This window comes from Sorex fumeus, unplaced genomic scaffold, assembly GCF_029834395.1.
Source record: "Sorex fumeus unplaced genomic scaffold, SorFum_2.1 ptg000131l, whole genome shotgun sequence".
NCBI classification, from domain to species: Eukaryota; Metazoa; Chordata; class Mammalia; order Eulipotyphla; family Soricidae; genus Sorex; species Sorex fumeus.
In genome coordinates this window covers 17018042-17030426 of record NW_026606188.1, presented here as the reverse complement: position 1 = coordinate 17030426, position 12385 = coordinate 17018042, and positions in this window count along the sequence as shown.

Here is a 12385-nt window from a genome sequence, read left to right as displayed (position 1 = left end):
TATTATAACAAATTACAACAGCAAAATAACTTAAGGCAATGCATTTCTGATTATGAAAATAAAGAAGCAATTGTTAAGGATACTTTTAGTAAGAACATTGCTTATTTCCATGCAGTGACATCTTTTTGTGTATGTGTTTTTTTTTTGAGTCAACCTGCCAGTGCTCAGGAATTACTCCTGACTCTGTGCTCAGAGCTTACTCTTGGTGGTCTCAGGGAATAATATGGGGTACAGGGATCAAACCCAAGTCAGCTGTGTGCCCCCTTCACTCCCACTTTGGCCGTCCAGTGGTATCTGGTGTACAACATGCACTTCATCCTGTAATGAGACACGTTGGTCAAAGGAAACCTCTGGTTCTGTTAGCATGGAATTCCATATCACATCCTCTAAAGACTTGATTGACTATAGTATGGTGTCGTCTGTCTACTGCCAATATCATTCAATGATTTTCAGCTCTGGAAGCTGTGACAAGCACTATCTTGACTGTCTGGAAACAGGGTCTATGAAATCAGAAGGAATCAGTGAGGTTAAAAGATAAGGTCCTAATCCTATAGGACAATGCCCCAACAAGGATAGAAAGTTCCTTGATTGTGAACTTTCTCTCTCCTCCCTCTCTCCTCTTTCTCTCCACAGTCTCATCACTTCCTGGATCCCTACGTCCTGACCTGGAATCTCTAGTCTCCACAAACTATGATAAACTTAATTTCTGAATTTCTGGTGTTTAAGCCACTCAGTCTATGTTATTTTGCTTTGGAATTTAAGTCAAAACAGGCACATACTACCCATGGTTTCATTGTTAGTTGTGTTCCATGATTATTCAAATTATTTCAAAAATTGACAAATTGACACTGGAATGTTGAAGGTCATTCAGATGTTTCAAAGTGAAAGTCTACAGGAAACATTTGGCCTGTAGCTGATCTTTTTTTTTTCTTTTATTTTTAAGCACAGTGTTTTTATTATGTGAGTTTGAGTGTTTTCAGGCATGATTTCTCTGATTTACTACAGTCCTCATGCTCCGTATCACTCATCATCCTTTCTCATTTTTATTTACTTAACTGTTTGGCCTAGTACTTGAAGTGCTTTTTTGATCCCCAAATGAGTTCACTGGAGATGAGAAGTGGTAGGGGAGCAGAAAGAGAGAATGTGACTGAAGATGTAGGTGGCAAGGCCCAAGTCTAAGGAGAAAAGCATCCAAGGAAGGAGGAAGTAAGGCAGTAATGGAATGTATAATAGGAGAGTGAAGTGCTGGGAACAGGAAGAGATAGATCCACTGACTTCAGATTCACCTGAACATAAGGAGGAGAGATATAGCTTGGCTGTGAAGGGAATTGGGAGAGGGATTTAACCAAGAACTCTCCTCTGTAAGGCAACCTTCTTCTCTTTTTCAATGTGTGTGGTAAAGATTTAGGTTCCTGATTCAAAAAGATATTGGCTCAGATTCTAATTCTACTATTTTTTACAATAAGTTACTAATCTCTTAAAATCTCCATTTCTTTACCTGTATGTTGGGGCTTATATATTACATATTCAGAGGGTCATTGTAAGGATTTACTGAGGACACAGATGAAGTGCAGCACAGTGTCTGCACATATTAGCACATGTTGGTAATGAATGAGACCATTATCAGTTTTGTGAACCTTCTTCTACACCTCTGCATTGTGACATCAGCCTTTCTCTCCACTATGGAAGTCAAATCCTGTCTAACATCAGCCCACTGGGGCACCTCGGTGGGAAGTGGGTTGAGTTTCCCTCCCCACCCCAAGCAGAATCCTGGCAGCCAAAAACCTCCAGAACCCAACCGCAGCCATGCTCAAGGCCATTCTCCTCATGCTTGTACGAACCTCACCCATGAAGGAACCGGCAGAGGAATCCACATATTCGGGGCCAATGGCTGAGACCTCCCAGCCTGTTCGAATTGGGACTGGGCCTCCTTCTCCACCCAGCTCCCCAGTTATCCTGTAGCTTGGCAGTCAGACCCACAAAGTACCCCCAGCACCATGTAATCTCAAATTACAGCCAAGATCCAGAGACTATAAAATAAAGCCCCTGGAAGACAGTGATGCAAGTGCAGCTGTGCCACATGTTATACTCTAGCTCACTAATGTACCTAAAATAGCACACATTTGTTTATTTTTAACATCCTTGCTTGTATTCTCTTATATACGGGCTTAAAAGTTCCTAGAATGAAATACAACCTTCACACACTTCCCTCTTATTGTGGTGGGAAAATGCTTGCTGGTGGTGTGGGTGTTTGAATGTTATCTGTAATGAACTATTGTGAACTATTTTACGAAAATAAAATGTATAAAAATCGGAAAAAAACTTACATCAGCCTAAACCTGCTTCTCTGTTCTTAGCACTAATGAAGCCTTAGTCTTCGCACATGTGTACTGCCGCTTTGCTCTGTCTCTCCAGTATCTTAACCTTTGTAGGTGCTTGATGTTTTTAAGTTTCACTTAACACTGTAGTTCACAAAGTTATTCATAATATAGTTGTTATGGGCAATATCACAACATCACACTGGTCACCACCATCGTTCCACTATTGTTCCCAGGTTCCACCTACCCCAGGCTTGCCACCTTGGCAGACATAAAAATTTTATTTAGTATTGCTTTCTACATAAAGTAGTAAGTGAAATCATTAAAAAATAGTTCAGTAAAAGAAAGTTTGTGAAAATTGTTATATCTCATGATGAGGTTATTGAAGTCATTGTCTGGGTTTACTAAGCTCTTTGTTGATCCTCTTCTGTTATTGTTTGTGTTTATTGAGCTTAGTTGGCTTCTACACTACTGTGTTCCTCTTGGTGTGGAATTCGAACATGTGTGGCATCACATACTCCAAGAGCTCTAGGAGACTATAATCCTACATATGTCCAAGTGCTTAACACCGGAATTGCCTGTGCCCCTCCTCAGGGGACCCCAGAACTTTGGGCCTACAAGAATAATGTTCCTGAGGGTTTCATGGGCTTGGTTTGACATCTCTCCTGAGATAAGTCATAAAGCTATGATGCTGGCCCCTTTGCATGGTGGCAGTTGTGGGATGTGGGTGTAGTTTCTGTGGTAGAGAGGAGGTGAGGGGAAGTCACTCATACACACTCAGAAAACTCAGAATTATCAGCTCCCCAAACCAGTGTACCTGGGAATTTCTTGTTTGGCATCTTCTCAGAGATTAGTCGTGAAGCATTAAAGCTGGGCCACTTGTATGGTGGTGGCTATGGGGTGTGGATATGGCTGCTACAGCTTTGGCAAGGCTGGGACTAGCTTCCCCTCTCCTGCGGGCAACCCAGTTTTCAGCCCAAAGACTGCTGTAACTGTGAGTTTCTTTGGTTTGGCATCTTTTCTGAGATTAGTCATGAAGCTGTGTCTATAGGTGATTGGTTTTGATAAAGATGTTGTCAACTCATATTTTATACTTATTTGATGATTTTGATAACCCAGTCTGAATAAAAATAAACTGAAATGCAACAATTTCATGTTACAAATTTGATTCAGATAAAAGAAAATAGCATTTGTGTTAATAGTGATGTTTTACATAAAGATGCTATTGTATCTATTCATACATTTTTTTACAAGGAGGAATTTTTTGTTTGTAAATATGCTCACTAACAATGTCACATAGGGTCTGTGATGAGAGCACAGGTGTTTCTGGCTTGTTATATCACTCTTAATTTTATTGAAATTACTTGTAGTCATGACATGTTTTTTTTTTTTATTAGTGAATCACCGTGAGGTACAGTTACAGGTTTACAAGCATTCGTGCTTGCATTTAAGTCATACAATGATCGAGTACCCATCCCTCCACCAATGCCCATTTTCCACCACCAATGGTCCCAGCATCCCTCCCATCACCCCCACCCCGTTCGCTCCACCCTACCACGTCTCTGTGGTAGGGCATTCTCTCTTGTTCTCTCGGTCTTGTGGTTTGCAATAGATGTATTAACTGGCCATCATGTTTAGTCTATATTCTACTTTCAGCCAGCATCCAGCCAGAATCTCCAATCCCAAGCAGGTCCTCCTAGCACCCTTTACTTGGTGGTCCCTTCTCTATATGAGCTGCCTTTCCCCCCAGCATGTACTTATCGCTACTATTCCTGGGAGTTAGTCTCCCATTCTGTTATTTTATATTCCACAAATGAGTACAATCTTTCTATGTCTGTCCCAATCTTTCTGACTCATTTCACTTAACACGATACTTTCCATGTTGATCTACCTATATGCAAATTTCATGGCTTCTTCTTTTCTAACAGCTGCATAGTATTCCACTGTGTAGATGTACCAAAGTTTCTTTAACCAGTCATCTGTTCTTGGGCACTCAGGTTTTTTTCCAGATTTTGCCTATTGTAAACAGTGCTGCAATGAACATACAAGTGCAGATGTCATTTCTACTACTTTTTTGCCTCTCTGGGATACATTCCCAGAAGTGATATTGCTGGGTCAAATGGGAGCTCAATTTCTAATATTTTTGAGAAGCATCCATGCTGTTTTCCAAAAGGGCTGAACCAGTTGACATTTCCACCAGCAGTGAAGGAGGGTCCCTTTTCCCCCATATCCATGCCAACACTGGTTGCTTTTGTTCTTTTGTATGTGGGCCAATTTCTTTGATGTAAGATGATATCTCATTGTTGTTTTGATCTGCATCTCCCTGATGATTAGTGATGAGGAGCATTTTCTCATGTGCCTCTTTTGCCATTTGGATTTCTTTGAGAAAGTTTCTGTTCATTTCATCATGCCATTTTTCTGATGAGTTTGGATTTTTTTTTTCTTGTGGAGTCCAACTAGTGCTTTGTAAATCCTTGTAAAACCCCTTAACAAATGGGTAAAGGTAAAGGCAAAGGCCCTCCCGCTGTTCGTCGATTTGCTCAAGCGGGGCCAATAACGTCTCCTTTGGAGACTTTGTTGTTACTGTGTTTGGCATATCAAATACGTCATGGTGATAGTGATTCAGGTATTCCAGACTCTTGGTTCAACTTTGGGAGATTATAGGAATACAGAAATTTATCCATTTCTTCTAGGTTTTCTAGTTTCATGGCATATAGACTTTCAAAGTAGTCTTTGATGATCTTTTGAATTTTTTGGTTTCTGTTGTGATGTTTCCCTTTTCATTTCTGATTTTGTTTATTAAAGTTCTCTCTCTCTTTCCTTTTGAGCCTTGCTAGTTGTTTTTCAATCTTGTTTATTTTATTAAAAAACCAGCTCTTATTTTCATTTATCTTTTGGATTGTTTTTTTGGTTTCCATGTTGTTAATTTCTGCTTTAAGTTTTGTTATTTATTTATTTTTGCCTGGTTTGGATTCCTTTTGTTGTCATTTTCTAAGATCTTGAGCTGTGAAGTCAAGTTATCTATCTAGGCCTTTTCTTCCTTCCTGAGGTAGGCTTGCAGAGCTATACATTTTCCCCTTAACATGCCTTTAGCTGCGTCCCATAGATTCTGGTAACTTGTGTCTTCATTCAGATTTGTTTCCAGGTATCTTTTTATTTCTTCCTTGATTTGCTTCCTGACCCACTTGTTATGATGTGTTTTATTTTGCCAGTTATATTCTACATGGCTGTAGAGACAGCACAGCGTGTAGGGCATTTGCCTTCACGTGGCCGACACAGTTCGATTCCTCTGTCCCTCTCAGAGAGCCCGGCAAGCTACCTAGAGCATCCCGCCCACATGACAGAGCCTGGCAGGCTTTCTGTGGTGTATTCAATATGCCAAAAACTGTAACAACAAGTCTCACAATGGAGATGTTACTGGTGCCCGCTCGAGCAAATCTATGAACAACAGGAGGAGAGTGCTACAGGACAGTGCTACAGGGTCTAGTATTGCAAGATAAGAAGAAAGTAGGAAGGTGGGGGTTTTGAGAAATAGTAAAGAGTAATAAATCTATTAGCTCTTGGGATGACAACAGAAATTTGCCTTAATCACAACTCATTTTATTCCCAGTAACTAGCCTCCTGGGAAGCAGAGCTCATGCAGCAAGGACACTCCTCCTAAAGAGCTTGTTGTTGACTTCAGAATCATTTCTGTTGCTGGGACAGAAATGGAAAAGAGTATGGACAGTGCTACTATGACAGTGCTATGGAGGTGACTCAGTAATCTCAGAATTTACCCCACATCCCATACTTTTAGAAACCATGCCCACACTCCAAAGCCACAGTTGTGCCTCTCTTCAGACTACCCAATTTTCTAAAAAACAATGAGATATCATCTCACACCACAGAGGCTGACATGTATCCAAAAGAACAAGAACAACTAGTGCTGGTGTGAATATGGGGAGAAAATAACTTTCATTCATTGTTGATGGGAATTCCAACTGGTCCAGTCTTTTTGAAAACAATATGAACATTTCTCAAAAAATTAGAAATTGAACTCCCATTTGACCCAGCAGTACCACTTCTGGGAATGTACTCTGGTGGCCCAAAAACACAGAACAGAAACATCATCTGTTGTTTGCTCGTTTGTTTTTGTTCTTTTAGGCCACACCTGGCAATGCTCAGGGCTTACTCCTGGCTCTGTGCTTAAGAATTACACCTGACAGTGCTCAGAGCACCATATGGTATGTTGACATTGGAACCTGGTAGGTCACGTTCAAGGCAGGCATTCCACCAGTGTGCTTTCTCTCTGTCCCCCACTTTTTTGGTGGGGGTCATATCAGGAGATGCTCAAGGCTTACTCCTGGCTCTTTAATATTTTTTTGTTGTTGTTTTCTGTACCATATCCGGTGATGCTCAGGGATAAGTGCTTGCTCTGTACTCAGGAATCACTTCTGGTGGGCTCTGAGGACCATAGGAATACTGGGGATCAAATCTATGTCAGCTGCATGCAGGTCAAGCTGCATGCAAAGCAAGCCTTGCTTGCTATTCTCTCTCTTCAGCCCCTTAATGATTCTTGACTGAAAAGCTTGGGTCTAACTCTGTCAGGCTACACTGGAAGAGCTCAGGCTACCATTCACTGCCAACCATAGAATTTAGAACCAATCCAACTTCAGGGAAACTTGAGCTAACTTGCTGTCATAGAATCCTTATCCTTCTGGCCTTCTGGCTTTTTATATCTTCCACATTCACTGTATTTGCTTTACTTTGAGCATCACCAGCTGCAAATGTGGTCAACGTGGATTTCATCTTTTTACCATGTTGCCCCATAGGAGACATTCTGTGTTCCACCAGTGAAATTATTTTCACTCTTCAGTTAGAAATTGATGATCTCTTTTCTTGTTACAGATCTACCTAAATGTTCTAGTATCTGGTTCCCATATTTCTAATGGGAGGCTTAGTTATCTCTAGATTATCTGGACATCGGGTCTATAAGCTTACCCTGTTAGTTGTTAAGACATCAAAGCAAATGAAAACACTAGCCATTTTTGCATTAACTATTTTCTTATTCATCTGGGTTGGGGCAATGGGTTGATTTGAACATGTGTTAATGGCTTTGAAAATTAATTGAAGAAATTGATTGTTTTGCTCGCACCAGGGACTCCTCTAATAATCAAGCAAAGAAGCAGCATATTATTTATTGTGATATGGTGGCTTCCCAAAGGCTGAGAGAGAGTTTGTATCTAAAGATTGTGAGAAACTGAGACAGTGACATATGGGGCTGCCTTGTGTAATGTGTACAGTAGTCCAAGGGGAGAATTCTTGCAGACAAGCCTCTCTGTCAGCCTTTTATTGGGGACTTTTTCCAAACTGAGGTGATGGGAGCCAGGACTTGTTGAAGATTCTGCAAAGTCAGAATGGCCGAAAGATGCATTTCATATATTTAACCTAAGTATCATTCCGGAAGCTATCTGTATTAGTTAGTTCTGCTTCCTTCATTGTAAGCAAAAGAAAGTTTTTATGCATTCCTCTTTATGCAGCATCTTAAATACTTCTAAATTATGCCATGTTTCTTTTATTCAGGTCAAGTATTTTCAATTTCTGTTCTAAAGATATTTAGTATTATCTAAGCAAAGAAATTTCACTGGAAAAAATATTAAAACAGATGTGAATGATATATATTCTCAGTTTTTCTTGTTTCTGAGCCAAATTTTTATCAAAGAAAATCTCTAATCAGAGTTTTTAATTTATTAATTTTGTGACCAGGTTCGATTCCTCTGTCCCTCTTGAAGAGCCCGGTAAGCTACTGAGAGTATCCTGCTGACACAGCAGAGCCTTGCAAGCTCCCCATCTCGTATTTGATATGCCAAAAACAGTAACAAGTCTTACAAATGAAAACGTTACTGGTGCCCACTTGAGCAAATTGATGAACAATGGGAGGAAAGTGCTACAGAGCTACAGTGCTACTTGTTTCATTAATTATTTAAAAGTTAAAAATGTTTAGTTAATTTTATAAAGCACCATATTTACAAAGTTATTCATAATTGTGTTTTATTTTATTATTTATTTATTTTTTAAATAATTTTATTAGTGAAACACCATAAGGTACAGTTGTAGACTTACAAATTTTTGTGCTTGGGTTTCAGTTATACAATGATCAAGTACCCATCCCTCCACCAGTGCCCATTTTCCACCACCACGGGTCCCAATATTTCTCCCACCCCCCATCCCCCCCATTCCCTTCTGCCTCTGTGGCAGGGCATTCCCTTTTGTTTTCTCTCTCCTTTTGGGTGTTGTGGTTTGTAAAAGAGGCGTTGAGTGGCAATCATGTTTGGTCTATATTCTACTTTCAGCATGCTTCTCCCATCCTGGGAGGATCCTCCAAACATCCTTTAGGTGTTCCCTTCTCTATCTGAGCTCCCTTTTCCCCTAGCAAGTGTGTCTGGCCTCCAAGCCAAGGAGTAAACCTCCTGGTACTTATCTCAACTATTCTTGGGTGTTAGTCTCCTATTTTGTTACTTTATGTTCCCCAGATGTTAAGAGAAATGAGTCAGAAAGAGAGGCATAATTGAGTTTTAGACATACAATGTTTCAGCACAAATCCCACCCCCACTGTCAACTTCCCTCTGTCAGTGTTCCTAGACTCCAAACACTCCAATTGGCACCCTTGGCAGGTGCATTTTTAAGTTTGGTAGTTGAAGCTTGAATCGTCTGTTTTCAGTATTATTGGCTCTATTGTTTGAGTATTTAGTGATATACTCCTTTACCTTTAGAAAAGGAGAGCGTGGGGCTCGACTTGCTGAAGGAGGGCACAGCAAGTTCACATCCACTTTTTTTGTGTGATGCTGGCAGTGCGGCTCTTTCTGATCTCTGGCATCAAGGCAGAGGGTACATGGTATGGCAGGTAGGGTGTACAATGTCAACTCAGGTTCGATCCTTAGTGCCACATATGGTCTCTGGTCTCCCATCAGGTGTAATCCCGGAGCACCACCAAACCAGTGTGGCCCAGAAAGAACATATAAGAACATCATTCTGAGCTGACTATGTGCACATACTGTGGCTAAGAAATTTTGCATTTTACGGAAGAAATTTTCACATGTGAATCGGAGGACATGTTAAGGAATGTTTATAACAGTTAATATATAATATTAGTGAACTGCACACATTCATTTGTCTATCAAAAGGCAAGTAGATGAATAATAGACAATATATTCACATGGTAGAATGTTATATACAATGAGAAGAACAAATGAGAGCTCAGAACATGTACTTGGCTAAATCTCACAAATCCATGATAAAGGAGGAGCATCAGGGAAGGAGGCAGTGCTTGCAGGTATTCCCGTGATGTTGGATGTCAGAGTGAAGGTAAAGGTAAGGTAAAGGCCCTCCCGTTGTTCATCGATTTGCTCGAGCGGGCCCAGTAACGTCTCCATTGGAGACTTTGTTGTTACTGTGTCTGGCATATCGAATACGTCACGGGGAGCTTGCCAGGCTCTGCCATGCGGGCGAGATACTCTCGGTAGCTTTTTTTTCATTTTTTATAATTTTGTTTATTGAATCACCGTGAGAGCAGTCACAAAGCTTTCGGGTTTAAGTCTCGGTCATACAATGAAACACCCGTACCTTCACCAGTGCCCATTCTCCACCCCCTAAAACCCTAGTATACCCCCATTCCACACCCTCCCCTTACATGTGGGCAGGTGATTTCTACATTACTTTCTCTCTCTCTCTCTCTCTCTCTCTCTCTCTCTACATTGATTACATTCAATATTTTGACACCAGACCCACTGTTATTATTTGGGATTTTACCCCAACACTCAGATCTGCTGAAAAGGCAACAGTAGACAATTTGTTTTCTATTGCTGGTTATGAAAAACATATGATGTTGCGTGGCTGCAGTAGTGGCCTCACGGTTTTAAAATTCCAAAGTTTTAACAATTAAATCTGGAGGGATTTCTGCCAAAACCTGCTGGGTTCCGAGATTTGTTGCTGAGTTTCTTGGATCATGGCTGTTAAGCAGCTTGATCAGGATCCAGAAAGGCTGTTTGTGGGCGGTGACTCAAGATCTCACTGGGATGAGGAGGAAAGGGCCAGCACCACCCACATCTCATGAGGCTCCACGTGTCTCGTCACTGCAGGCCCAAACCTGACTGTCCAATAGCCTCTGTATTATGGAGGCCACCGAGCCGCCAAGGGGGAGCAGGTGGAGGGACCACACCCTTTCCCCCTTGGGGTGGGCTGATGACAATAACCTACTGCAGGGTCCGGAGGCATTTCTGCCAAAAGCCACTGGGTTTCAAGATTTTTTTTCTGAGTCTCTGGGATCATGGCTGTTAAGCAGCTTGATCAGGAGCCAGAGAGGTCGTTCGTGGACGGTGACTCGGGGTCTTGTTGGGACAGGGAGGAAAGGGCCGGCTCCACCGCCATCCCATGAGGCCCCAGGTGTCTCATCACTGCATGCCCAAACCTGACTGTCCAGTGGCCTCTGGAGGATGGTGGCCACTGAGCTGCCAAGGGGGAGCAGGCAGAGGGACAGCACCCTTTCCCCCCTGGGGTGGCCTGGTTACAGTAACCTACTGCGTGGTCCAGATGCATTTCTGCCAAAAGTCGCTGGGTTTTGAGATTTGTTTCTGATTCTCTGGGATCATGGCCATCAATTAAGCAGCTTGATCAGGAGCCAGAGAGACCATTCATAGGCTGTGACTTGAGGTCTCGTTCAGGTGGGAGGGAAAGGGCCAGCTCTACACCCGTCCTATGAGGCCCCGTGTTTCTTGTCACTGTGGGCTCAAACCTGACTGTTCAATGGCCTTGGACGATGGCGGCTACCGGGCTGCCAGGGAGAACAGGCCCAGGCATGAAACCTATTACCACCCGGGGTGGCCCAGTGCCTGTAACCTACTGCAGGGACTGGATGCATTTCTGCCCAAAGCCGCTGGGTTTCATGATTTGTTTCTGAGTCTCGGATCATGGCCATTAAGCAGTTCAGAGGCCAGAGAGGCCATGTCTCCAATTATATAGCTGAGCCATAGGTGGTTTGCGGGTGTGTCTCCCATATTCCTAACTTTTGGCCGTTTACTTTCTTGGTAAACTTTGCCCCAAGTTTTTGGGGTCTGGCCAAAGGCACAGCAGCAATTTTGGGGTGTCTGGAAGTCTGAAGGCGCCATCAGGCTGCTGATGCACTCGCCTCACAGGTATAGATTGACCTGCTGGCAGCACCATACCCCCTAAAATGAATTTTTTAAAAATTTCAATAGTTTAAAGAAACCAAGAGCTGATTCTTTTTTTTTTCCCTTTATTTTATTTTATTTTTTTTTAAAGTTGTAGATTTACAATTTTTTGTGCTTTGGTTTCAATTATACAATGATCAGATACCCATCCCTCCACCAGTGCCCCTTTTCTACCACCATGGATAATATCCCTCCCACCCCCATCCCCCCATCCCCCCCTGTCTCTGTGGCAGGGCAATCCCCTGTGTTCTCTCTCTCCTTTTGGGTGTTGTGGTCTGCAAAAGAGGCATTGAGTGGCAAACATGTTCAGTCCATAGTCTACTTTCGACATGCATCTTCCCTCCTGGGAGGATCCTCCAAACATCCTTTATTTGGTGCTCCCTTCTCTATCTGAACAGCCCTTTCCTCTAGGATACCCGGCTGGCCTCTAAGTTATGGAGTAATCCTCCTGGTGCTGATCTCAGCTATTCTTGGGTATTAATCTCATACTTTGTTACTTTATATCCCCCAGATGAATGCAATCTTTCTATGTCTATCCCTCTCTTTCTGACTCATTTCACTTAGCATGATACTTTCCATATTGTACCACTTGTATGTAAATTTCATGACTTCATCTTTTCTAAGAGCTACATAGTACTCCATTGTGTAGATGTACCAAAGTTTCTTTAACCAGTCATCTGTTCTTGGGCATTCAGGTTTCTTCCAGTTTCTGGCTATTGTAAAGAGTGCTGCAATGAACAAACAAGTGCAGATGTCACTTCGACTATACATTTTTGCCTCTCTGGGATATATTCCCAGGAGTGGTATTGCTGGGTCAAATGGGAGCTCAATTTCTAATTTTTTGAGAATCGTCCATACTGT